This window comes from Narcine bancroftii, chromosome 4, assembly GCF_036971445.1.
Source record: "Narcine bancroftii isolate sNarBan1 chromosome 4, sNarBan1.hap1, whole genome shotgun sequence".
Lineage (NCBI taxonomy): Eukaryota > Metazoa > Chordata > Chondrichthyes > Torpediniformes > Narcinidae > Narcine > Narcine bancroftii.
In genome coordinates, this window is record NC_091472.1 from 203,311,117 (window position 1) to 203,337,441 (window position 26,325).

At 41.2% G+C, this 26,325-nt stretch overlaps 1 protein-coding gene across 1 annotated transcript in view; it reads left to right on the plus strand.

Annotated features, from left to right (window-relative positions):
• The first annotated feature begins 268 nt into the window (after window positions 1–268).
• Window positions 269–26,325, plus strand: part of LOC138760031 (transcription factor HES-5-like) — a 43,852-nt gene continuing 17,795 nt past the window's right edge. Inside the window, exon 1 of the mRNA XM_069930457.1 lies at window positions 269–326. The gene's annotated coding sequence lies outside the window, so the exon portion shown is untranslated. The remainder of the gene's footprint in view (window positions 327–26,325) is intronic.

Below are 26,325 nucleotides of genomic sequence, written 5' to 3' on the forward strand. Positions count from 1 at the left end.
GATGCTGGCCCCCTACACTGCCTTAGCTGTACAATGACCGTTTCGCTTGCTGGGGCCAGTGCCACTGCACGGTCTGCTGGCTCCTGGTTGTGCTCGCAGGCCCAATTGCCTTGGCGCGTGCCGCTACAATATGTTAATTCGGATTGCTTCAGATCACACACAAGGATCCCCAAAATAACATTTTTCCAGAATTATTAATCATTTAGGGAAGACTACACTGGAGAATTCAAAATAATTTTAAAAATTATAATTTTAATCTCATTATTCTAGCATACAGGCTAAAGTTTCAGGCTTGATTTCTTCATCAAGGTATCCTCAGAAAGCAGGTAGGCGCTTGAATTTAAAAAAAGGTGGGAGAGGAGAGAAGAGAGTCAAGGGGGAGGTGCACAGGGCAACAAGTTAAGAGGCCAAAGGTAGATAAGGGGAGGGGGTGCAGGGCAGAAGGCAAAAAACTGAGAAGTGGTGTGGGGAGGGGTGTAGCTCTCTGAATGGAAAGGGAAAGGGGTGGGGAGTTGGAGTAGAAGAGACAGAGGGATGGGAAAATGGGGAGTGGCTTAAAAGAAATTCAAGATAATATATCACCATCTGGTTGGAGAGAGCCCTGACCGAATATTAGGTATTGTAGCTCCAATTTGTGGGTAGCCTCAGTTTGGCAGTGCATGAGGCCATGGGCAGACATGTTGGTGGGGGAATGGGTATGGAATTAAAATAGTTGGCCACTGGGAGGTCCCCATAATTGCAACAGACAGAGCGATGGAGCTCAACTAAATGATCTCCTAGTCTGTGTCCAGTCTCTCCATTGTAGAGGAGACCACAATGAGAGGACCTGATGCAGAAGATGACCCCCTGCAGATTCACAAGTGAAATTTTGCTTCACTTGCAAGAACTGTTTTGGGGCCCCAAAGGTGCCAGCTTTCTCAGATCACTATATGTTCAGTGATTACCAGTGGCGTATCTATGGCAAGCACTGAAATTGCACCCCTTTCCCCCCCCCCCCGTTAAAACTTACTCACATTTTGCACTTACACTGAAATTGCATTCCTCCCCACCCCCAATTAAAACTTACACATTTGGTTAAAACAAAACTTACGGCTGGCCACCGGCTCAATGGCCATCTTCGTTACCCATAATCCCCCATGCAGCTGGAACCACTCTGTTTCCCAATGCTATCTACAGCATGCAGCTCCCCCAACATGTAAACGAATGAAACCAGCCAGCTGACTGAGGTGCATTTCCATTTGCATTATCGATTTCATCTTTGTTCAGCGGCTATGAGATACCAATTAAAGGTGATCATTGGCTAAAATCGCTGTCCTAAATTGTAAGATGAATGATTTTAGCCATTGATCACCTTTAATCAGGGTTAGTAACACAGACTATCTAGGATTTCTAATACCCACTCCACAAAGATGAAAATGAAAAAGTTTCTTATAATTCATACTACATACACGCGGGGGGGCCTTGAAAATCCGGGCCCGTAGCAGATGCTACTTTCACTACTACATTAATCAGGCCCTGCAGGTTGGGCTGCATCAGTAGAAACAGAAGCAGAGCTCGCTCAGAACAGAGTAAAACACCAAAGTCTGCAGACTCTGTGATTGTAGTAAAAACACAGAAATGCTGGAGGAACTCAACCCGTCTCGCAGGGTCCATAGGAGGTAAAGATATGTTACTGATATTTTGGGCCTAACCCTTCTGCAAGGAATAAGCAGAGAAGGCGTAAGAGAGGAATCCAGACCAACAAAAGGTGTTAATTACACATTTGGATGTGATAAGAGGAGAGGTGAGAATTGACTTTGGCTCCGTGAAAGAAGACAGAGGGAAAAGGGAAGAGAGAGAGGGAGAGCTGGGGGGAAAGGCAACGGGGAATAAGAAGTGGGGGAGTTCATGGAAACTGGAGAAGTTAATGCCATCCGGTTTGAGGGTGCACAGACGGGAGATGAGGTGCTGTTCCTCCACTTTGCGGGAGCTCTCAGTCTGACAGTGCATGAGACCATGGACAGATATGTCAACAAGGAATGGGATGGAGAATTGACACAGGTGGCCCCTGGGAGATCCACACTATTGTAGCGGACAGAGCTGAGGTGCTAAACAAGCGATCTCCCAGTCTGCACCATGTCTCCGATGTAGAGGAGACAAGAACAGTCCTGATGATGGGTCTTTGATCAGAAAAATCTTTGCATGGATATGACCTGATCTGCTGAATATTTGTTCGAGATTTCCAGCATCTACAGTTATTTATTTTAAATGAAAACTCTAAATTATATTTGTTTAATATTCTGATGATTGAGGCAAGAGGTCCTTGATTAGATCTCAAGGAGGTCTTATTCTTATACTCAATTAATACAAAATTAAAAAGGTGCCTTGCTAGTTCCAGTCAAGATACAATTTATTGTAATGTAATAAAACAGTGCCATATTACACAAAATTGCCTTTGCCTGCTGTAAGGCAGACGAATTCACCCTTGGCAGACATTGCCTGAAGCACCTCTTACAGTCAGAGAAAGAAAAGCAAAAGTGAGTACCCCCAGAGTCACCGAGTGTCCGTGGATTCACCTCCAGTGCTCCTACAGCTCCTACACTCCAGTCCGAACCATCGGCAAGCCAAGCTCCAGATCTGAACCTCCAACACAATCAGGAACCCTTCAGTGCCTTGGGACGTCCCTCACATCCCAGTTCCGATACCTGGTACTCGTTCAGCCAGTTTTGAGCCAGTCTCCAGCAGTCCACAGCTGGATGCAAATCCCTTGACTGCAGTCTCCAGCAGCCCACAGCCTACATGGGTTCCCCACCTCAAGCCGCCACCAGCCCTACCTCCTGTGTGCTTCCTTCAGCCTCAGACTCTCGCTGATCAGCTGCTGTGGTCATCATCCCGTGGGTCATCTACTCAGTTTGTCCTTCTCAAGCGGAGGGGGGGGGGTGGTCACAGGATTTCAAAATAAACCAGTTAGCCCCTTTAACAGGAGGAGAGAACAGGCAAGAGAAAAAAAGGGGAGTCAGGTGAAGGAAGGTGAGTGAAACTAAGTGGTGTTGCATGTAGTGAGCCGCTTTCAAGTGGAATCGCCTGGAGAATGCGGCTCCAGAGTGGCTGCGGGTGTTTGCGAAGGGATATTCAGGTGGCAGCGCTGATGGCGGTGTTCTGCCACAAAGGTCCGCAGCAGGGAGAGGTCCCGTAGATCAAACACGGGCTCCTGAGCTGAGGCAGGGGCAACCATCTGACAGCTCACCTCCCCACTGTCAACAACCCCCTCCTCGCTGCCTGACAGCCCCCTGGTGCGGGACTACAGGGCTGGAGCGGCCGGCGCGGGACTACAGGGCTGGGGCGGCCGTCCAGCCCTGACGTTCCGCACAGCTGTCCCAGCCCTGACATCCCGCAGTGGCCACCCCAGCCCTGTAGTCCTGTGCTGGGAGACTGTCAGGCAGCAGGGACTGCTAGGTACCTGAAAGCTGCTAGCCGCTTTGCCTGGTGCTGCTTTCAGGTGCAACGGGGGAATTCTATGAGCCTGAGAATATACCTACAGAAGGTGGGTTAGATAAGTGCTCCTCCTGGCCGGGTTCTCCACTTTCAGGTGGCCTCCCAACAGCCGCATTGGGGTAGAAAAGGCAGATTTACAGTCAGGTATTCTGACCACCAGAAAGCAGCTTATGATGTGGAGACAAAAGCTACCACTGCTGAAATTTAATAAGGTGACAATGGTGGTATAATGGTTCTATTAGGGGAAGGTGAATAACAAATAAAGGGTGAGGGTGCGGAGAATTTTGTTGGGAAAAGGATATAACCAGAGGGATGGGGGTGAGAAAACGTGAGAGGTGGTTGGGGGGGGGGGGGGGGGGGCTGGTGTGGTAGGGGTAGTTGGATAAAGATTTAGATAAAGCTGGTTCCTGGCACTAGCTTGGCCACCTTGCTGTGAATTGTACTTTTCCTCTGTGGCCTCTATCAGGTTCACCTAGGTGTTGCACAGACATTATTTAATTCTAAACAGAGCTTCAGAAGGGTGTATGTTTATTAGGCCCTGTGGCTTCTATGATCCTTTAAATGTTCTGTGGTCCATCTGCACCTCAACTCCATCTGAACGCATACTCTGATGGTCTTGGTCAACAAAACCTTGCCCTCTGAGCCCAATATCACCACTTTGTTACTGATGTTCTCAGCTTGTCTTTGTCACTTTTAAACAAGGCCCTCCAGAGTTCATTGCTGGCCCCCTCTAACTGACATTAAGGTAAGCTTGAGATAATATAGATAGTGCTCTGATTGTGGCCTCCAGCCAGACTATGGTGGAAGTTTAAAAAAAAACAACTTTAGGTGGCATCCCAAAATCATCATCATTTCTCAATTATATTTAACAATTTTGAAATGTTCTACTATCACACCAAATTTGCAAAGTACAGTGGCCCTCCTGCTTGATGCCAATTGCAATGTGACCTGTGCTTACTGCAACTCAAGTTGCAGGGACACATTATTAATATATACAGTTTTAAGTACATCATGAAACACTGAGGTACCTTCCGCATCATCAAATAGAAACTAGTGATGCTGAACTTGAATACACAGTTTAATTTTGTGAGAAAGTTTGGCAGCCAACAAAACCTGCAGGAATTTAGAGTGAAGCAGTGGCAGTGGAATCACACCAATCTGGTCGCCAGTCTTTTAAATGCCCTTGCACCACTTAGAACAGTGGTCTCAACCTTTTTCTTTCCACTCACAACACCACTTTAAGTAATCCCTATGTCATTGGTGCTCTGTGATTAGTAAGGGATTGCTTAAGGTGGGAATGTAAGTGGAAAGAAAAAGTTTGAAAACCACTGTTTTAATCGTCCCTCGTTGACTTGTTATGCACACGGTTTCATAACTCCAAAGGAAATAGGCCAATGACAATTTTTCTCAAGCAAAATATTTCAGTGACAATTGGGTCTAGAGCAGTGATTCTCAGCCTTCCCTTCCTACTCACATCCCACCTTAAGCAATCCCTTACTAATCACAGAGTACCTATGGCATAGGGATTACTTAAAGTGGGATGTGAGTGGAAAGAAAATGATTGAGATCCACTGACTTAGAAGGTTTCGGAGCTGAAACATTGTTTTTGTCTCTCCATAGATACTGTTTGACATAATTTTTAAATTTAGACATACAGCACAATGACAGGCCATTTTGGCCTGTGCCACCCACTTACACCTGTTTGACCTACAACCCAGGTACATTTTGGAATGGTAGGAGGCAATTGAAGCTCCCAGGGAAAACATGGGAAGAACATACCAACCCCTTACAGACAGCACAGAATTTGAACCCTGGTCCAGTCGCTGGCACTGTAACAGCATTGCACTAACCGTGCCAGCCCTGCTGAGCATTCCCCTTTTTTTATTTTAGATTTCCAACATTTACCATTTTTTAAACTTACCAGGATTGCATGTCCTGGGAAAAGATGAATAACAGTAGAGCTTTGAGATTTTGTGTGTGTTTTTTTTTGTTATTGCCACGGATGTTATTATGGTTGCATTGATAAGTGTTTTGTATTTCAGTATTCCGGTTTAGTCTCAATGACATAAATCGGCGTAGGGGATGAGGTCCTGAAGAGGGAATACAGGGATTTAGGAAAGAAGCTGAAAATCAGGACCTCAAGGGTGGTAATCTTAGAATTGCTGCCTGTGCCACAATTGTGTTGAGAAAGTATCAGGTCTGGTGGGTTCAGAGAGGTGGGTCTGGACACGTGTTACAATCAAAGGTAACTTTATTGAGCACACGGAAACAAACGGCAATACTTAAATCACTCTTCTACTTATAGCTATATAGACATTGACATCGAATCCAAGTTGACTTCGATACCAGTGGCGGCCTATAATGGTGCAAGCAGGCGCATTGGGCCCAAGGGTCCTCGATACCAGTGGCTGCTTACCCTACCACACTCTCCCAAATGTGTATACATTCACAGACAGGGTACCTGTACCAATGCGGGGGTGGGGGGGGTGGGAGGGCGCGCAGCTCAATACCAAACAATATTATGGTTCCACTCTAAGGGTCTTTCTTTGGCTTGGCTTCGCGGACGAAGATTTATGGAGGGGGTAAAAAGTCCACGTCAGCTGCAGGCTCGTTTGTGGCTGACCAGTCCGATGCGGGACAGGCAGACACGATTGCAGCGGTTGCAAGGGAAAATTGGTTGGTTGGGGTTGGGTGTTGGGTTTTTCCTCCTTTGCCTTTTGTCAGTGAGGTGGGCTCTGCGGTCTTCTTCAAAGGAGGCTGCTGCCCGCCAAACTGTGAGGCGCCAAGATGCACGGTTTGAGGCGTTATCAGCCCACTGGCGGTGGTCAATGTGGCAGGCACCAAGAGATTTCTTTAGGCAGTCCTTGTACCTTTTCTTTGGTGCACCTCTGTCACGGTGGCCAGTGGAGAGCTCGCCATATAATACGATCTTGGGAAGGCGATGGTCCTCCATTCTGGAGACGTGACCCATCCAGCGCAGCTGGATCTTCAGCAGCGTGGACTCGATGCTGTCGACCTCTGCCATCTCGAGTACCTCGACGTTAGGGGTGTGAGCGCTCCAATGGATGTTGAGGATGGAGCGGAGACAACGCTGGTGGAAGCGTTCTAGGAGCCGTAGGTGGTGCCGGTAGAGGACCCATGATTCGGAGCCGAACAGGAGTGTGGGTATGACAACGGCTCTGTATACGCTTATCTTTGTGAGGTTTTTCAGTTGGTTGTTTTTCCAGACTCTTTTGTGTAGTCTTCCAAAGGCGCTATTTGCCTTGGCGAGTCTGTTGTCTATCTCATTGTCGATCCTTGCATCTGATGAAATGGTGCAGCCGAGATAGGTAAACTGGTTGACCGTTTTGAGTTTTGTGTGCCCGATGGAGATGTGGGGGGGGGACCAATTTCCTGCTTTGCGGAAACTGCCAAAATGTTTGGCCTGGAAGTCAGCCTGAAGAAAACTGAGGTCCTCCATCAGCCAGCTCCCCACCATGACTACCAGCCCCCCCACATCTCCATCGGGCACTCTAAGGGTAGTGCACACCTTACCAACGACTCCTCCAACAATGTCCACAGTTAAACGACCTGGTGTAGAGCAGCGTTTGTAATCAGGAACAAGGAGAAGAGAGGGAGAACTGTCGCTCAGGTTGGAGTTTATACTGTTCTGAGCTGGGCATCTGGTCAATGATGACACTGAGTCATTTACATGAGCCAGCAGGAAGGGGTGCACTAATGGGTGGCCGGAACCCAACCTTGATTGGCAGGAGATGCAACTTCCAAGTACTTCCAGACAGGGAGGAGACGTGATCCTCTGCAATCCACAATATTCCACACAGGGAGCCCACATGGTTGTCCGCAATCCACACGTAACAGCCACATGCCAGTGAAGGTAGGAATAGGAAGTTGTGGCAGATGAATGCGTGGCTGAAGAGTTGGTGCAGTGGTTCAGATTTGAGGATCATTGGGATCACTACTAGGGAAGGACTGACACGTACAAAATGGTCGGTCTACACTGAACAGGCAAGTGACCAATATCCTGGCAGGCAGGTTTGCTAGAGCTGTTGGGGAGGGGGTTAAACTAGTTTGGCAGGGGGATGGGAACCAGAATGTGAGTGCAGAAAATAGGCCGAAGGTGAAAAGCTAGATCCATTACTGGTCAGGGATAATATCACAGCTGCAGAAAGGGACGATGCTGTGGAAGGAGTGTCAATCGAGTCAATGTGGGTGGAGGTCAGAAAAAGAAACAAAGCAATCACTGTATTGGGAGTTGTCTACAGGCCCCCAAATAGCCCTCGGGATCCTGAGGGAGTTGTCTATAGGCCACCAGATATCCATAAAGATCCTAAGTAGGCAGATTTTGGAATGGTGCAGAAATAACGGGCTTAGTATGGGAGACCAATTTCCCTAATATTGACTGGCACCTCCTTACTGCAAGTGGGATAGAAGGGGCAGAATTTATCAGGTGTGTCCAAGAAGGATTCCTAACACAGTATGTGGACTAGCCAATGAGAGGGCAGGCCATACTGGATCTAGTACCAGGTAATGAACCTGGTCAGGGGACAGATCGCTCAATAGGGGAGCATTTCAGTGACAGGGACCACAACTCCCTGAGCTTTAGCATAGCTAAGGACAAGGGTAAAAGCAGACAAAATGTGAAATTGCTTAATTGGGGAAGGGCTAATTATGATGGGATGAAGCAGGAACTAGGGAAAATCAAATGGGAACAGATGTTTATGGGAGAAAGCACAGAGTAATGTGGAGGGAGTTTAGGGACCATTTGCACCAGGTTCAAGATAGGTTTGTCCCACTTAGGGAAAAAGGGAACAAAAGGTTGACAAAACAGGTGAGGCAGCTAATCAAGAGGAAGAAGGAAGCATACATTAGATTTAGGAAGCAGGAAACAGGAAGGGCTCATGACAATATTGACTCAAAATTTGCTGCCTTTATATTGAAGAACAAAAACTCTAGAATTAGTAAATTCCATTTACAAAAATTGTAAAAAGATAAAGGTATGGCCCTACCTAATTTTAGATGTTATTACTGGGCTATTAATAATCGTTATCTAACTTTTTGGATTTTTTATTCTGACAAATTGGATCATCTATTATGGACACATTTTTTTAGAATTGAAATCTACACAGCCTCTATTGGGTACCTCTCCTCCATTTAGTTTTTTCAAGATCAATAAGGATAAATCTCATCCAATACTCAAACAAATATTGCGAAGCTGGTTCCAATTTAGGATTTTTTTTAATTTAAAAAACTTTGTTTTATCTAGTGCTCTCAATTTTTTTTCGACCATCAATAATTGTTCAATCCTTCTCTGCATGGAAAAATCAAAGGTATTATTTATTTTGCAAATTTATTTACGGAAGGTTGTTTAATGTCTTTTTAACAGCTGGCAGGTAAATATGACTTACAAAGTATTTTTTTTATATTTACTTATCAGAAATTTATTAAACTTTCCATTTGTATATCCACTAGATCTATTTAACAATATTTTTCAATTGAATCTTTCACCGTTTTGTTTCATTTTTTTCATTGTACTTCATTTATTACAAAAAAATAGAAAAACAAAGAAGAGAATTATATGGTAGCCAAGAAGCAACTTAAGAAAGGACTTGGGAGAGCTCAAAGGGGGCATGAGAAGGCCTTGGCAAGTAGGATTAAGGAGAACCCAAAGGCATGAAGGATAATGAGAATGAAGGTGGGGCCTCTAAAGGATAGAGGAGGCAACATGTGCCTGGAGGCAGAGGAGGTCCTAAATTAATAATTTGCTTCAATATTCACCAGAGAAAAGGGCCTTGATCAGGATGAGAATGGATTAAAACAGACTTGTGTGCCGGACCATGTTAAGATTAGGTAAGAGGTAGTGTTGGATCTTCTTAAAAATATTAAGACTGATAAGTCACTGAGGCCAGACGCTATGTACCCCAGGTTGCTGTGGGAAGGGAGGGAAGAGATTGCAAGGGCATTTACAATGACCTTTGTATCCTCCTTGGCCACAGGGGATGTACTGGAGGATTGGAGAATGGCAAATGTGATCCCTTTGTTTAAAGAAAGGTAATAGGGAGAATCCTGGCAATTAAAGACCAATGAGTCTTGTGTCAGTGGAGTGCAAACTATTGGAGAGTATTCTTAAGGACAGAAATTTTGAACATTTGGAGAAGTAGAGCCTACTCAGGGATAGTCAGCATGGCTTTGTGAGGGGAAGGTCATGCCTCACGAGTCTAATTTAGTTTTTCAGGAGTTAACAAAAGAAATTGATGCTGGTAGGTTGGTAGATGTGGTCTATATGGATTCTAGTAAGGAATTTGAAAAGGTCCCCTATGAGAGACTCAGTCAGAAAGTCATGAGGCATAGGATCTTGTTGTGTTCAGAATATGTTTGACAGGTTCAAATAGAATCAGCCAGATACATGTTAGGAATAAACAGTGGTCTTTATTTACACAAAGGAGAATTCACAAAAAGGGCACACACTAAGAGACTAACAGAGACAACACATAGGCACGGAAGATCAAGAAATAAGGGTTTAGTGTGTTGAGCATCCACCACCCACAGGAATGGTATACCAAGAAACGAGGGTTGAGCTTCTTTGGTGGCCACCACCCACAGGCACGGTATACTGCATAATCTCCAGTGTAGCTGCTGCTCAGATTCCGGATGGACTCATTGCAGTCGGCCCTCCAGAGCTGCCCATGGCTCACAGCCTGGAGTTTAGCAATGATCACAATGAATGTACACAGTCACAGCAATAATACACGAGTAACCACACGTCTGGTGTGAATAAATTACTGATAAATATTCTCAATGGGAAATGTGAGGGTTAACCACACAGTCGTAAAAAGTAGTAGCAGTGGACAGAATATTCTATCTGGAGGTAAGTGACTCGTGGAGTGCTGCTTTTTGTGATTTTTATAAATGACCTTGATAAAGAAGCGAAAGGATGGGTCAGTAAATTTGTGGATGATATGAAGATTGGAAGAATTGTGGATGAAGCTGAAAGTTGTTGTAGGATACAAAAGGATGTGGATGGGATGCAGAGTTGGGCAGAAAAGTGGCAGATGGAGTTCAATCCAGAAAAGTGTGAGGTGATGCATTTTGAAGATCAAACCAGAAAGCTAAGTGCAAGATAAATGGTTGGATACTTAACAGTGTGGTGAACAAAGGGACCTTGGAGTCCAAATACATACATCCCTCAAGGTTGCCATGCAGGTTGCTAGATTAGTAAGAAGGCCTATGGGATGCTGGTATTGATGAGTCAGGGGACTGAGTTCAAGAGTCAAGAGGTCATGTTGCAACTCGACAAATCTCTGGTGAGCCCACACTTAGAATATTGTGTTCAGTTCCGGACATCTCATTATAGGAAGGATGTGGAAGCTATGGAGAGGGTGTAGAGAAGATTTACCAGGATGTTGCCTGAATTGGAAAATAAATCTTATGAGGCAAGGGTAGCAGAGCTAGCAGTTTTCTCTTTGGATTCAAGGAGGATGAGAGATAATTAAATATAGGTCTGCAAGATTCTGAGAGGTGGACAGCCAGCACTTTTTTTTTCCTCAGGGTAGGAATAGCAAACACCAGAGGACATCTGTACAAAGTGAATGGAGGAAAGTTTAGGGGAGACATCAGGGTAAATTTCTTACACAGAGTTGTGGGTGCCTGGAATGCCTTATCAGTGATGGTGTTGGAGGCTTTTAGACAGGGGCGTGGATGGAAGAAAAATAGAGGATTATGGGGTAGGAGGAGATAGTATTTTTTGGAAGGAATATATATATCAGCACAACATCAAGTGCTGAAAGGCCTGTACTGTGCTGTAATGCTCTGTGTTCTATGTTCTCTCTAAGCAAGATTTTTTTTAGTTTCATCGAGCAATTATTTCTCATTTTGCCCAGGAGCATTGCAATTGTTCCACTAGTTGCCTTCGCCAACGTCGCCCATCATACACAATGCACACGTGTCGGTGCGCAGCTGAGCAAACAGCTGGGCATTTGAGGCTCTCACATGATTCACTGGCTTCCAAACTTCTAGGTCAGAGCCATTGCATCAGGACGATCGGGCACTTGGTTGTGATGATGTCAGAGGCTGCCACTTCCTCGGTGAAAGCAACAAATTTCATGTCAGCTGCAACACAGCACTTGCTGACAAACTTTGCCGCTCTCAGTCTGAAAAGCTAGCATGCACATGCTCCAAGTGCTGTCGCAGCTAAAATCTTCGGTGCTAGAACTGGCCAAAAAAAATGTTTACGTCATTTTAACCCTTACATTGCCTTCCACATTGTTTTCCTCTTTTGTTCTATAGTCAATTCCAGGAAATAAGCATGCAGGACAAACTTCTCATGCCCGCAAGCACCCTCATTTTGCTTTGAGTTTTCATGACAGATATTGAATATATGTCTCCTTCTGCTAACTTTTATTGAAGCTTTGTACTGTTCATTATTTGCCATAAAATTTAAGCTGACTTTTGAGCTAACACTTCTAATGAAATGCTCTTGTTTTATAACAATTTTACCCAAGAGTTCCTCAGCAAAAATGAAGTGTTGGCAGTATTCAGCTGAATACTTATCATATGATTTCATTACATCTCAGCAAAACCCTTCCCTGCCCCATGTGTTTGATTTGTTTGAATGCATCTTCAAACAAAAGCACAAGGCTAAGTAAGCTGAAACATTTAGAAGTTAGCATACTGGGCAGGACAGGTTAGCGTACCAGTTTGCACAACACTTCTATAGCATCAGTGACATGGGTTCAGATCGGACACTGTCTGTAATGAGTCTGTATATTCTCCCCGTGGGTTTCCTCCCATCCTTCAAAATGTGTGGAGGGGTTGAAAATTAATTAGAGTAATTGGACAGCATGGAAACCCTTAGATTTCTTCAAAACTCTTCAAAATGATTGAGAGAAAGCCAATGCCCAAATAGATGATTACTGCAACATCAGAGAAATTAGAAAAGAGTCTTCTTGCATCATACAAGATAAGTGAATTGATTGCTAAAAGTGGAAATGGTCATAACTTCACTGAATCACTTATTTTGCCTTCATTGTCCATAATAATATCTGATGTCATGAACTTAAATGCCAAATCAACTATTCAGGCAATTCATTTGAAGAATTAATGAGATGGCAAGGGACATTGAAAAACAATGAGTCATTTCATTACAATCTCTTACAATTAGATGAATCCACTCTGTGAGAGAACAATGCTCTACTCATCGTTGATGCCAGATTCTGGAAAGGAAATGAGCTGAGGGGGAAGATATTGTTTGCCAGAAGGATTAAAACAGTTACTATACTAAGGGACTGACTATTTTCAAAGAAGTTAAGAATTACCTGTACCTAAATGAGAACAGTATGCCACTTGAGAACAGTGATGAAAAGGTGAATGATACACCTGAAAAATGTTAATCCTTTAGTCTTTACTGTTCATTGTACCATTCATAGGGAGCACTTGGTGGCTAAAAACTTTGCTTTCAATTGCCACAAAGACTAAACTATATAAAAATCACATCCCCTTCAAGGCAGTCTGTCCCAGCAGCTGTGTGCAGAAAATGGCAAACATTTCCAGATGCTGGTGCAGTGGCCATCCAAAGGAAATTGTCTCATAATTTTGTTGCACTCTGGGACATGATTGTTTCCTTTTTTCTCTCATCACGAGCATGGAGCAAAACTCCTTTATAAAAAACTGGACATATTTTAATCTGGCAGATATCTTTGAAACTCATTTTATTGAACAGGATCTTAAAGGGTAAATCCAATAACCTTCTTGATGGTATAGAAGCCATTGTTTCATTCCTTTAAAAGCTCAAAGTCTACTGGAGCAATATCAGATGTCAGGATTGTAGTGATGTTTTCTCCTTGTACATTATTCCTTACCTGTGCTGTTGTATGAATGAGGCTGGTCCACCCACTAGTGACTCATCTCCTATGACCTGGCCATAAAGGTCCACCTCTGGCATTCCTGTACCTGGATCTGGGCCAACCAAAGTCTCATGTTTATTAAAGCCTATCATTCCCCAGCTCTCGACTTTATGGTTATTAATAGAGCCTGTCAAGGATTTTTATAACTTCCAAATCTGAACATGAATGCAGAGGCACTGAAGGACGATGTTTATGTGAAACTTCTAAAGCACCCAGATCTGCAGGAAAATTTAATGAGCTGTGAAACCTCAATATCACTCATTAGATGGGTGACATGGTTAGCATTGCTGTTAACACCATCGATCAGAACTGGGGTTCGAATCCCATGCTGTCTGTAAAGAGTTTGTACGTTATCCCCATGTCTGCATGAGTTTTCCCCAGGGACTCCGGTTTTCTCCCAGCCTTCAAAATGTACCAGGGATTGTTGGGTGTATTTTGGCGGCACAGGCTCATGGTCCAAAAAGAACAACCCCTGATGTTAATGCAGAAATTCAAGAGGTTGATTGATCACAAGATAGAATCGAGGACTGTTACACAGAAGGAATTTTTATGTCCTTTAAACAATTAAAATACAAATATGGAGGTTTCTCCAGCTTAGATAATTCTTAAGAGAAAAATGGGAACCAATGTTGACCCCACCTGAAATTAGTGAAACTGAACAAACACTTGAGATGGGGAATACGTCCAAATTTATAACAAAAATCTACTATGCTCTCCAGAGCGAAAGTGTAAATCCAGGGTTGCAGAGGTCAAGGGAAAGATGGGTGTGGTGATTTCAGAAAGAAGCTGGTCAGATTGGTGTACACTTGACATCAATTATAAATGGAAGACATATCTTACTCCACAAAAATTACACAGATCATTAGCCGAAATTTCAGAGATGTGTTTCAGATATGGAACTGAGAAAGGAATTTTTCTACATGCCACATGGTCATGTGTGAAAGTGAGGTTATTTTGGCAAGAAATCACAGAAAAATTAACCAGGATAACAGGAGTGGCCTTCACGGGCAACCCAGAGCTGTATCTATTAGGTAATTTCATGGAAATAAGCAACAAATTGACCAAATATCAAATCTCATTCATAAAAATATCACTGGCAGTAGCGAAAAATGTATCGCGATCACTTTGAAGTCAGTCTCGCCTTTACTTATAGCACAATGGACTGCGGAAAAAGAACAGCTGTAAACCTATGGAAAAAAAATCACATACAACTTAAAAGAATAAATTTGACACTTTTCTAAAGATCTGGCAGCCACACCTGGACCACAGAGGGGCCCAGATACAGTAATAAAAAGTGTATAAAAGTAACTATTATATATACGAATATATAGTGTGACAGAGTATTTAGAGGTGGTTTGGGAGTTGCAGGACTTTTGCAGAGTGCTTTTTGCAAGAGGCAACAAAGTATGGACAGCAGTTTGCCTGGGTGAGCATGTAATCTTTGCAGGCAGAGGAGAACAGTTTTGCTCTCGGAGAGGGAGGGTGGAAAACAGAGAGGAGAGACACAGAAATCAGTTCCTGAAGGACAAGCTGGCAAACTTTGGAAGGCTGCCTGGTCAATGGAAAAGACTGATGGTCTGAAAGATGACCTGAAAAAAAGAGGATCATTTGACGGGGGGGAGGGGGAGGGGGGGGAAGTTTCGTCAGCAAGACTGATTGAGAAGGAATCAGTTGCAGATGTCCTGGAAAAGGAATCTCTCTGAAAACCAGCAAGAACCCTCCTGAGTGGTAACCATTTGCCTGTTAAGCACCAAACCCTGGTGAACTTTCTAAATGCTAACTTCTGTGCACAGTCCAAGAATTGCCAGCAACCAGTGAGATTGGATGTGATTCCAAAAAAGTTTTCTAATCTTAAATATACATTTCACAAACCCGTGCTTAGTATTAGAGGGGGAATTAGGTAATTAGGTAGGTTAAGTAATAAGTTTAATTCTGTTTTCTTGTTCAAATATAATTAAAAACTACTTTTGTTTAAGTAACCCTGTATTGTGGTGAATATCTATCGCTGCTAGTTTTTGGGGTCCTCTGGACTCCTTAACAGTAGTTTCCCCAGCTGTACTCTATATACAAAATATATGTAAGCTCTGACGATGAACGGATCCGTATGTGTGGAAGGGGGGGTGGGGAAAGAGGGAGGGAGGGATTGTTTTGTTTTTGTTTGTTGTGTTTGTGAGAAAAAGTTTAATATATTGTATATTTAAAATGACACTGTATATTTTTGGAAAAAAATATTTAAAAAATTATAGAATTGCATGCCGTAACTCAATAAATTTAAAAATTATTTTTTGGGTTGAGAATAGATTTTCAAAACAATGGGAAAAGGTGGAAATATTTTTCATTGCCTTTTCCTCAAGATTCTTATTTGAACATAGATTCAGGAAGGTCATTGTCTTGACAAAATTCAGGAACAGACTTGATATCACAACAAGAGGTGACTTTTGACTAACAATTTGGAGTCTGACATCAAAAAAAACTTGTACAGGAACATCAAGCTCAAGGATCCCACTAAAATTTTCATTTTATCTGATTTTTTTTTTAATTTTTTATTTTTCACACTATAAACCACATTGATCAAGATGCATACATTTTCCTTTTCAAATATATACAGTGTCATTTTCTACCCCCCCACTCTTCCCATCCCACCCTCCCTACCTCCCCTCCCATTCATTTAAAGTTCAGAATCTAAGATACATTAAACCCGTCAAACAATGTTGTCACTCAATAAAAATAAACAAGAGATTCCACTGAGTCAATTCTTTTCATTTCCTTCTCCTTTCGTTAATTTAGGTAGTGAATGTCCCCGGTAGGTTTTCTCTATTGTGTTTCATGTATGGCTCCCATATTTGTTCAAATATTGTAATATTATTTCTTACATTATATGTTATTTTTTCTAATAGAATACATTTATTCATTTCTATATACCATTGTTGTATTCTCAACTCATCTTCTAATTTCCAGGCTGACATAATACATTTTTTTGCTACAGCTCGGGCTATCATAACAAATCTTTTTTGTGCACCATCCAAATCAAGTCCAAATTCTTTGTTTTTTATATTACTTAGAAGGAAAATCTCTGGGTTTTTTGGTATGTTGCTTTTTGTGATTTTATTTAATATCTGGTTTAGATCATCCCAAAATTTTTTCACTTTCTCACATGTCCAGATTGCATGAATTGTTGTTCCCATTTCCTTTTTACAGCGAAAACATCTGTCAGATACTGTTGGGTCCCATTTATTTAACTTTTGAGGTGTAATATATAGCCTGTGTATCCAGTTATATTGTATAATACGCAACTTTGTATTTATTATATTTTTCATAGTTCCTGAGCATAACTTCTCCCATGTTTCCTTCTTTATCTTTATGTTTACATCTTGTTCCCATTTTTGTTTAGTTTTACCATTTGTTTCCTCATTCTCCTTTTCTTGTGGTTTAATATACATGGGTTTGTTATAAATTTTTTGATTATCATTGTGTCTGCAATCACAAATTCTCTCTGGTAACCTCAGACTGCTTCCCAATTTGTCCTTCAAGTAGGATTTCAGTTGGTAGTATGCCAACACTGTATCATGAGTTATATTATATTTATCCTTCATTTGTCCAAAGGATAATCATTTATTTCCTGAAAAGCAATTTTCTATTCTTTTGATCCCTTTTTTCTCCCATTCTCTGAAGGAAAGGTTATCTATTGTAAAAGGGATTAGCTGATTTTGTGTCAGTATTAGTTTTGGTAGTTGGTAATTTGTTTTATTCCTTTCTACATGAATCTTTTTCCAAATATTGAGCAGATGATGTAATACTGGAGAATTCCTACATTGTACCAATTTTTCATCCCATTTATATACGTTCGGGTATCTTCTCCCGTATTTTATCTAATTCTAATCTAGTCCAATCTGGCTTTTCCCTTGTTTGATAAAAATCTGATAGGTATCTTAATTGTGTGGCTCTATAATAATTTTTAAAGTTTGGCAGTTGTAAGTCTCCTTGTTTATACCATTCTGTTAATTTATCTAGTGCTATCCTCGGTTTCCCCCCTTTCCATAAAAATTTCCTTATTATTTTCTTTAACTCCTCGAAGAATTTCTCTGTCAAGTATATTGGCAATGCCTGAAATAGGTATTGTATCCTTGGGAAAATGTTAATTTTAATACAGTTTATCCTTCCTATTAGTGTTAGTGGTAAATCTTTCTAATGCTCTAAGTCGTCTTGAAATTTTTTTCATTAGTGGATAATAATTGAGTTTATATAGATGGCCGAGGTTTTTATTTATTTGTATACCGAGGTATCGTATTGCTTGCATTTGCCATCTGAATGGTGATTCTTTCTTAAATTTTGAGAAATCTGCATTATTCATTGGCATTGCTTCACTTTTATTTGCGTTAATCTTGTATCCCGACACTTCTCCTTATTCCTTCAATTTCTTATGTAATTCTTTTATTGATATTTCTGGTTCTGTTAAGTATACTATAACGTCATCTGCAAATAAAATGATTTTATATTCCTTGTCTTTTATTTTTATCCCTTTTATTTTATTTTCTGTTCTTATCAGTTCTGCTAGTGGTTCTATGGCTAACGCGAACAATAAGGGCGATAGTGGGCATCCCTGCCTTGTTGATCTGCTTAAGTTAAATTGTTTTAATATATATCCATTTACTGTTCCTTTCGCCAATGGCCCCTTATATAATGCTTTAATCCAATTAATATATTTCTCTGGTAAACTGAATTTTTGTAGTACTTTGAATAAATAATTCCATTCTACTCTGTCAAACGCCTTCTCTGCGTCTAAAGCAACCGCTACTGTTGGAGCTTTATTTCCTTCTACTGCATGAATTAAGTTAATAAATTTACAAATATTGTCTGTTCTTCGTCTTTTTTTAATAAATTCAGTTTGGTCTAGATTTACTATTTTTTGGTACATAGTCGGCTAATCTGTTTGCTAATAGTTTAGCTATTATCTTATAATCTGTGTAAAGTAAAGATATTGGTCTATATGACGCTGGTGCGAGTGGATATTTCCCTGTCTTTGGTATTACTGTAATTATTGCTGTTTTGCATGAATCTGGTAAGCTTTGTGTTTTATCAATCTGGTTGATTACTGGAGGAGTCACGTGATGGAGTAGTGGCCGGTAGGGGAACTCCAGCCCTCTCCAGAAAAGTTAAAAAAAATATAGAGAAAAAGCAAAGGCACAAACATAAAAACCAAAACAAAGTGAAAGTAAAAGTGTGGAGAAAATGGCAGCGAAGAAAGAAAAACCAAAAACAACAGGAAGAAAAGAAGAAGGAAAGACGTCGGAAAAAGAAGGTGAAGGCCTTACCTGTACGAAGAGGCCCGCAGCGGAGAGAGAGGCCCGCTCCCGCAGGTCAGTGGAAGTCCCGGGCTCGGGACTACAAAAATGGCTCACAGAGCCGAGTAAAAGTGTGCAACCGTGCATGAAAAAAAACAGACTGACGGGAGGGGGGAACAGCTGCGGAGTCGATCTCCACAGCTGAGAGAGACACCTGCAGCACAGCAGCAGTTGCAGAACACAGACAATAACAACAACAAGAAAGAAGAGGGTAAAAAGAAAACAAGGAAACAACAGATGGTCAATCCAGAGGAAGAAGAAGAACAGAAAGAAGTGGAAGAAGAAGAGAAAGGCAAGACAATGGATGTATCTTTTTTTAAAGAATATATGGAATCAGTGAAAGAATGGCAATTACAAGAATTTAATGAGATAAAAAGAAGAATTAAGAATGCAGAAGAAAGAATAAATAAAATGGAAATGACCATACCAGAGATAGGAAAAAGAGTGGAAAATATGGAAGAATGAGAAATAATTGTAGAAATGGAAGTAGAGGACTTAAAAGAGAAATTAGAAGAATCTAATAAAAAAGTTAAAGAGGCACATGAGCTGTTAGCTCAGAAGAGAGATATAATAGAAAACTATAATAGAAGAAATAATATAAAGATAGTGGGCCTGAAAGAAGATGAAGAAGCCAAGAATATGAGAGAATTTATAAAAGATTGAATCCCCAGGGTCCTAGGAAGACCAGAATTACAGGAAGAAATGGAAATAGAGAGGGCACATAGAACATTGGCCCCGAAACCACAACCGCAGCAAAAACCAAGATCCATTTTATTAAAATTCTTAAGATATACAACAAGAGAAAATATATTGGAGAAAGCAATGAAGAAAGTAAGAGAAGACAAAAAGCCACTGGAATACAAAGGTCAAAAAAATTTTTTCTATCCAGATATAAGTTTTGAACTCCTGAAGAAGAGGAAGGAGTTCAATACAGCAAAAACGATCTTATGGAAAAAAGGATATAAATTTATGTTAAAGTACCCAGTGGTACTTAAAATAGTTATTCCAGGGCAACAAAACAGACTATTCTTGGATCCAGAGGAAGCAAGGAAATTTGCAGAACAACTACAATACAAGCAGAGAGATGAAGACATGTAATGAGAGTAAAAATGACCACGAACTATATGTATGTGTGTAAAGAGGTATATGTGTGTATATATATAGTGTGTATACATGAATGTCAGTAGTTGGAGCTGTCTGAGGGCAAAGACCATGTCAGTAGTTCCTCTGTTTGCGCGAAAGCCGCACTGTGATTCTGGGAGAATATTCTCGGCGACACTAGGTATTATTCTATTAAGTAGAATCCGAGTGGAGATTTTGCCTGCAATGGAGAGCAGCGTGATTCCCCTGTAGTTTGAGCAGTCCGATTTCTCGCCTTTGTTTTTATACAGGGTGATGATGGTGGCATCACGAAGGTCCTGAGGCAGTCCCAACAAAGCTTGAAAAACTCATGCAGTTTGGCATGCAGAGTTTTGCCGCCAGCCTTCCAGACCTCTGGGGGGATTCCATCCATACCTGCTGCTTTGCCATTTTTCAGTTGTTCGATTGCCTTATATGTCTCATCCTGGGTGAGGACCTCATCCAGCTCTAGCCTTAGGGGCTGTTGAGGGAGCTGGAGCAGGGCAGAATCTTGGACTGAGTGGTTGGCACTGAAAAGAGATTGGAAGTGATCTGACCATCGGTTGAGGATGGAGATCTTGTCACTGAGGAGGACTTTGCCGTCTGAGCTGTGCAGCGGGCTTTGGACTTGGGGTGAGGGGCCGTACACGGCCTTTCGAGCCTCGTAGAAACCCCTGAAGTCGCCAGTGTCCGCGCTGAGCTGGGTTCGTTTGGCGAGGCTAGTCCACCACTCATTTTGGATCTCCCAGAGTTTGCGCTGAAGATGGCTGCATGTGCGACGGAAGGCTTATTTCTTCTCTGGACAGGAATGCTTTGTAAGGTGATCCTGGTGGGCAGCTCGCTTCTTTGCCAGCAGCGCCTGGATTTCCTGGCTGTTTTCGTCGAACCAGTCCTTGTTTTTCCTGGAGGAAAAGCCCAGTATCTCTTCAGTGGATTGCAGTATGGTAGTCTTCAACTGATCCCAGAGGGTTTCAGGGGACGGGTCCGTGAGGCGGGTTGCATCATCGAGCTTTGCTTTGAAGTTTGCCTGGAAGTTTCCTCTCGCTTCGTCTGACTGCAGGTTTCCAACATTGAACCTCTTTCTGGGGGCTTTACTGTTCCTGGGCTTTGGCTTGAAGTGAAGGTTGAGCTTGCAGCGAACCAGCCGGTGGTCAGTGTGGCATTCCGCGCTGGGCATGACCCTGGTGTGGAGCACATCTCGATGGTCACTTTCTCGCACCAGGATGTAGTCCAGGAACTACTGACATGGTCTTTGCCCTCAGACAGCTCCAAGAAAAGTGCAGAGAACAAAACAAAGGACTCTACATCACCTTTGTTGACCTCACCAAAGCCTTCGACACCATGAGCAGGAAAGGGCTTTGGCAAATACTAGAGCGCATCAGATGTCCCCGAAAGTTCCTCAACATGATTATCCAACTGCACGAAAACCAACAAGGTCGGGTCAGATACAGCAATGAGCTCTCTGAACCCTTCTCCATTAACAATGGCGTGAAGCAAGGCTGTGTTCTCGCACCAACCCTCTTTTCAATCTTCTTCAGCATGATGCTGAACCAAGCCATGAAAGACCCCAACAATGAAGACGCTGTTTACATCCGGTACCGCACGGATGGCAGTCTCTTCAATCTGAGGTGCCTGCAAGCTCACACCAAGACACAAGAGAAACTTGTCCGCGAACTACTCTTTGCAGATGATGCTGCTTTAGTTGCCCATTCAGAGCCAGCTCTTCAGCGCTTGACGTCCTGTTTTGCGGAAGCTGCCAAAATGTTTGGCCTGGAAGTCAGCCTGAAGAAAACTGAGGTCCTCCACCAGCCAGCTCCCCACCATGACTACCAGCCCCCCCACATCTCCATCGGGCACACAAAACTCAAAACGGTCAACCAGTTTACCTATCTCGGCTGCACCATTTCATCAGATGCAAGGATCGACAATGTGATAGACAACAGACTCGCCAAGGCAAATAGCGCCTTTGGAAGACTACACAAAAGAGTCTGGAAAAACAACCAACTGAAAAACCTCACAAAGATAAGCGTATACAGAGCCGTTGTCATACCCACACTCCTGTTCAGCTCCGAATCATGGGTCCTCTACCGGCATCACCTACGGCTCCTAGAACGCTTCCACCAGCGTTGTCTCCGCTCCATCCTCAACATCCATTGGAGCGCTTTCATCCCTAACGTCGAAGTACTCGAGATGGCAGAGGTCGAGAGCATTGAGTCCACCCTGCTGAAGATCCAGCTGCGCTGGGTGGGTCATGTCTCCAGAATGGAGGACCATCGCCTTCCCAAGATCGTGTTATATGGCGAGCTCTCCACTGGCCACCGTAACAGAGGTGCACCAAAGAAAAGGTACAAGGACTGCCTAAAGAAATCTCTTGGTGCCTGCCACATTGACCACCGCCAGTGGGCTGATATCGCCTCAAACCGTGCATCTTGGTGCCTCACAGTTTGGCGGGCAGCAACCTCCTTTGAAGAAGACCGCAGAGCCCACCTCACTGACAAAAGGCAAAGGAGGAAAAACCCAACACCCAACCCCAACCAACCAATTTTCCCCTGCGGCCGCTGCAACCGTGTCTGCCTGTCCCGCATTGGACTTGTCAGCCACAAACGAGCCTGCAGCTGACGTGGACTTTTACCCCCTCCATAAATCTTCGTCCGCGAAACCAAGCCAAAGAAGAAGAAGATACATGAATGTATCCGTATTTAGAGCAAAATATATAGAGTATACACAAGAATTAATAAGAGAGGAAAAGGGAATAGAGGGAATAAGGAGGGAATTAAAAGAGTGACCTTTGTTACACATGAAAATTGAAATCTTTTCGGGGGGGGGGCTGGGTGGGGAGGAGTTACGGTCACTGCAAAATCAGTTGATGTTTGCGAGTGAATTCGCAAATCCAAATGGAGAGAGGAGATGCGGTTGCCCGACAAGGGATAAAGGACAACTCAGGAGGGGAAGGGGAGATAGGGGTTAAAGAAGTTTTAAATAGAAGAATAGGGAAAATGTTTGATGTTTTAGAAATGTTGTCTTATAAAGTGTTCAAAACAAGAAAGCAGAAATGGATAAGAAGGAAAGGTGATGATGGAGAAACGGAAAGGGAAGATAAACAAAGTATGAAATGGCTACGCTGAACTATATGACTTTAAATATTAATGGAATACATAACCAAATTAAAAGGAAGAAACTGCTAAATTTACTGAAAAAAAAATTGATAGAGCATTTGTGCAAGAAACACATTTAACTGAATTGAGCACAAGAAATTAAAGAGAGATTGGGTAGGACACGTAACAGCAGCGTCGTATAATTCAAAAGCTAGAGGAGTAGCTATATTAATTAGTAAAAATGTGCCAATTAAAATAGAAGAGGAAATAATAGATCCAGCAGGGAGATATGTAATGATAAAATGTCAGATATCTTCGGAGTTTTGGAATCTACTCAATGTATATTCACCTAACGAAGAAGATCTAAAGTTTATGCAAGATATTTTTTGAAGATAGCAGATACGCAAGGGAACATATTAATAGGAGGGGATTTCAACCTGAATTTGGATTCAAATGTGGACAAAACTGGGAAAAAATTTACAGAAAGAACAAAGTAACCAAATTTATAATTAAATCGATGGAAGAAATGCAACTTTTGGATATATGGAGGAAACAACACCCAAATGAAAAGGAATATTCATATTACTCGGGTAGACATAAAACGTACTCAAGAATAGACCTATTTTTGTTATCAGCTGGTATGCAAAATACAGTAAGAAAAACAGAATATAAAGCTAGAATATTATCGGACCATTCACCCTTGATATTGACAATAGAGTTAGAGGACATCCCTCCAAGAATGTATAGATGGAGATTAAACTCCATGCTACTTAAAAGGCAGGATTTTAGAGAATTAATTGAAAGACAAATTAAAATGTACTTTGAAATAAATACGGAATCAGTGAAAGATAAGTTCATACTATGGGATGCAATTAAAGCGTTCATTAGAGGTCAAATAATAAGTTATGTAACCAAGATGAAGAAGGACTATAATCAGGAAACAGAGCAGTTGGAAAGGGAAATAGTAAATATAGAAAAAGAATTAGCAATGAAGGAAGATACAACTAAAAGAAGAGAATTGGCAGATAAAAAGAATAAAATATGAAACACTACAAACTTATAAAGTGGAGAAGAACATAATGAAGACAAAACAGAAATATTATGAATTAGGGGAAAAAATGCACAAAATTCTAGCATGGCAGCTTAAGACAGAACAAGCTCAGAAAATGGTATTGGCATCAAGGAAAAAAGACAAACAAATCACATATAATCCAACAGAGATCAAGGAAAACTTTAGAGAATTCTATGAACAATTATACCAAACTGAAAACGAAGGGAAAGAAGGGAAAATAGATTAATTTTTAACCAAAATTGAACTACCAAAATTACAAATAGTGGAACAAAATAAATTAACAGAACCATTTGAAATAGTAGAAATACAAGAGATAATTAAAAAAATACCAAATAATAAAACACCAGGAGAGGATGGATTCCCAATAGAATTCTATAAAACATTTAAAGATTTATTAATTCCTCCCCTCCTGGAAGTAATCAACCAGATTGATAAAACACAAAGCTTACCAGATTCATGTAAAACAGCAATAATTACAGTAATACTAAAGCAAGGGAAAGATCCACTCGCACCAGCGTCATATAGACCAATATCATTACTTAACACAGATTACAAGATAATAGCTAAACTATTAGCAAACAGATTAGCAAAGTATGTACCTAAAATGGTAAATCTAGACCAAACTGGATTTATTAAAAAAAGACGCACAAAAGACAATATTTGTAAATTTATTAACTTAATTCATGCAGTAGAAGGGAGTAAAGCACCAACAGTAGCAGTTGCTTTAGACGCAGAGAAGGCCTTTGACAGAGTAGAATGGAATTATTTATTCAAAGTATTGCAAAAATTCAGTTTACCAGAGAAGTATATTAAAACATTATATAAGGGGCAATTGGCGAAATTGACAGTAAATGGATATATATCAAAGCAATTTAACTTAAGCAGGTCAACACGGCAGGGATGCCCACTATCACCCTTATTGTTCGCGTTAGCTATAGAACCACTAGCAGAATTGATAAGAACAGAAAATAATATAAAAGGGATAAAAATAAAAGACAAGGAATATAAAATCAGTTTATTTGCGGATGATGTTATAGTATACTTAACAGAACCAGAACTATCAATAAAAGAATTATATAAGAAATTGAAGGAATATGGAGAAGTGTTGGGTTACAAGATTAACATAAATAAAAGTGAAGCAATGCCAATGAATAATGCGGATTTCTCAAAATTTAAGAAGGAATCACCATTCAGATGGCAAATGCAAGCAATAAGATACCTCGGTATACAAATAAATAAAAATCTCGGCCATCTATATGAACTCAATTATTATCCACTAATGAAAAAATTACAGGACGATTTAGAGCATTGGAAAGATTTACCATTAACACTAATAGGAAGGATAAACTGTATTAAAATGAACATTTTCCCAGGATATTATACCTATTTCAGGCATTGCCAATACACTTGACAGAGAAATTCTTCAAGGAGTTAAAGAAAATAATAAGGAAATTTTTATGGAAAGGGGGGAAACTGAGGATAGCACTAGATAAATTAACAGAATGGTATAAACAAGGAGGCTTACAACTGCCAAACTTTAAAAATTATTATAGAGCCGTACAATTAAGATACCTATCAGATTTTTATCAAACAAGGGAAAAGCCAGATTGGACTAGATTAGAATTAGATAAAATAGGGGAAAAGATACCTGAACACATATTATATAAATGAGATGAAAAATTGGTACAACGTAGGAGTTCTCCAGTATTACATCATCTACTCAATATATGGAAAAAGATTCATGTAGAAAGGAATAAAACAAATTACCAATTACCAAAATTAATATTGATGCAAAATAAGTTACTCCCTTTTACAATAGATAACCTTTCCTTCAGAGAATGGGAGAAAAAAGGGATCAAAAGAATAGAAAATTGTTTTTCAGGAAATAGATTATTATCCTTTGAACAAATGAAAGATAAATACAATATAACTCAAGATAGAGTGCTGGCATATTACCAATTGAGATCCTACTTGAAGGACAAATTAGGAAGCAGTCTGAGGTTACCAGAGGGAAGTAACTTTGAATACGTGATTACAGATACAATGATAATCAAAAGATTTATAACAAATATATATATTAAACCACAAGAAAAGGAGAATGAGGAAACAAATGGTAAAACTAAACAAAAATGGGAACAAGATTTAAATATAAAGATAAAAAAGGAAACATGGGAGAAGTTATGTTCTGGAACGATGAGAAATACAATAAATACGAGGTTGCGTATGATACAATATAACTGGATACACAGGCTATACATTACACCTCAAAAGTTAAATAAATGGGACCCAACACTATCTGATAGATGTTTTCGATGTAAAAAGGA